This window comes from Hesperophylax consimilis, chromosome 2 (genome assembly GCF_061612785.1).
Source record: "Hesperophylax consimilis isolate HC1 chromosome 2, BYU_Hcon_1.0, whole genome shotgun sequence".
Lineage (NCBI taxonomy): Eukaryota > Metazoa > Arthropoda > Insecta > Trichoptera > Limnephilidae > Hesperophylax > Hesperophylax consimilis.
This window is the reverse complement of record NC_142837.1, coordinates 26,986,643-26,989,243: the sequence shown is the minus strand read 5'-3', so window position 1 is coordinate 26,989,243 and position 2,601 is coordinate 26,986,643. Positions and strand designations below refer to the sequence as shown.

Genomic DNA, 2,601 nt, shown 5'->3' with positions numbered 1-2,601 from the left:
TGTCTCCTTTGGTATATTTTCCATTTTTTTAAAAAGTTAAAATATCTAACATAGGTAGTTACTTACCTAAATCTTTGGCATACTTAAAAATTATTCACTAATTTTGTTCACAAGAGAAATTAAGTAACTACATTTTATTATTAATTAAGTAAGGCGGGTACGGGTCCGCCATTCCGAGAACCGTTTATTGCATAAGCAACATCTCCGATATATGTCACATAAGAGACGAAATTTAGTTTCGGTAGCAAAAGTTTTTATTCTTTGTAAAAAATAACTAATTCGATCCCTGCAAAATTCAAATCCGCACTTTAATATTTTTTCTCGTATTTTCTGAAATTTTATTTTGAGTATTGAAACTAAGACTTAATAATTAGAAGTATTTTGCTGTGACCATTAAAAAAATGATAAAAAAAGTATGATTTGGCAGCGGTGGGATTCGAACCCACGCCTCCGAAGAGACTGGTGCCTTAAACCAGCGCCTTAGACCGCTCGGCCACGCTACCGATAGGATGATGTGAGTCAAATGCGTCATATAAACGACAACACATTTGGACGGCGGCCAAGTTTATCTTTTTATGTTTATCTTTTCCGATTATTTGTATGTATACTATTTTACCAATTTGCATTAACAATATTTTTTGTAGTAGCGTGTAGGTATTTTGCTAATTTGGTCAATAATATTATTTACAATAAAATATATAAATTTGTTTTAGACCACTTTAATTTTAATTTTACTCTACCGGTTTCGGAAGCACCCTTCCTTCGTCAGGAGAGTATTAAAACTAACTAAAATATTGACAGATATATACACAAAAAAAAAATATATATACATATAATTTAGGTGTTTGAGTGGGAGGTTAACAAAGGGGGACGGGTAATTGGGGGAATTCCAGCAATAACAGAGCGGTTTACTGGAAATATATCTAGAATGGGACTAAACGATAAATTAATTTGGTTATTCAATATACTAGCGTTATTATTAAGGGATTTTTTGATTTCAAGAGCTTCTAAGTTATGTATCATATGTTAGTTTTAATATTCTCCTGACGAAGGAAGGGTGCTTCCGAAACCGGTAGAGTGCAATTAAAATTAAAGTGGTCTAAAACAAATTTATATCTTTTATTGTAAATTATGACGAGCCACAAAGTAAATGCTTATTACAAATATGTAATAATATTATTTTTTATTTATTTATATTCAGGGCTTACATAACATAACTTATCATGTAAGGCATAACATGAGACTATAACATGAAAAAAATGAATTGAATGAGCGTGTAAAACAGCAAAGGATAGTTAACAGAAGTTATGAACATGTATAAGTAAGAAAGCTTAGTGAGATCCAGTTTAAGTAATACTACCTATATTAGAATGCCAAAAGATTCTTATAAATAAAAAAAATACATTTAACTAACTTAAAAAGATGAGGTGTGCTGTAAATGCTCATGGGTAGTCTTATAATAAGTAGAGTATATTTTTTTATGTTTAAAAGGTATCTAGATACGAATTGTGTAAGTAATGAACGGTTTTTAAATAGAAGTTAAGAACATGTATAAATAACAAATGAAATAATGAGATTCTGTTATTAATACAAAATTCCAACGATAAATAGAATATAAACATATTTACTAACTTAAGACAAGGATTAGATACCCACATAGTATATTTGATATATTTTAAATTTATGTAAAAAGAATACGTGTTTGGGTTTTCTGAAAAATGTCGAACAAGTTCCAAAAATGTTTTATCCATTTGGAAAAATATTTTTAATAAACATAAGAATAATTTTGAAAAACTTTTAAACAACAAAAAAATAATATAATGGAAATGGTTAGGTTTTATTCAAGCGTGACGTTAAAACATAAAAAAATAATATGATGGAAATGGTTAGGTTTTATTAAAACGTGACGTTGAAACATAAAAAAATAATATGTTAATCTCGATACAGGCTCAGTCCTAGTGAGGTTGATTTTTATGTGAAAAAAAATGTTTTATGTATAGTGAGATGCAATAAATAAATTTGATGAAAATGGTTAGGTTTTATTCAAGCGTGACGTTAATACTCGTACATCAAAAAATAATATAAAGGAAATGGTTAGGTTTTATTCGAGCGTGACGTTGAAACATAAAAAAAATAATATGATGGAAATGGTTAGGTTTTATTCAAGCATGACGTTAATACTCGTACATCAAAAAATAATTTAATGGAAATGGTTAGGTTTTATTCAAGCGTTATAATGTAAAGCGGTAGGACCAGGCAATCAGATATAACCTTTAATGAAAATTAATGACTTATCTTTAAAATAGTTTAATCTTTTATCAACAGTTATTTTACCTCCTCAGAAACATAATAAAAAACTTTCGATAAAACATGATTTTTCTAAAAAAATCGGCGCGGCAATGTACTGGGTTTTACAAATTGCTTACACTTGGTTGAGAACAAACCAATTAGTAAAACGCAGTTAAAAGATATGCAATATAAATATATTAGATAAATAATACAAAGGCCAGAAAATTAGAGATATAAATGTAAATGGCAGAGAAGATATCAGCTTTGATTCCTACCGGATGGCGAAGGGCGAATTTTGGTGTATTATGGGAT

General features: G+C 28.9%; 1 non-coding gene across 1 annotated transcript; it reads right to left on the bottom strand.

The window, feature by feature from the left end:
- Positions 1–421: 421 nt before the first annotated feature.
- Positions 422–503, bottom strand: TRNAL-AAG (transfer RNA leucine (anticodon AAG)). The gene has a single exon. It is a non-coding gene; the product is annotated as a tRNA-Leu (tRNA).
- Between the last annotated feature and the right edge of the window lie 2,098 nt (positions 504–2,601).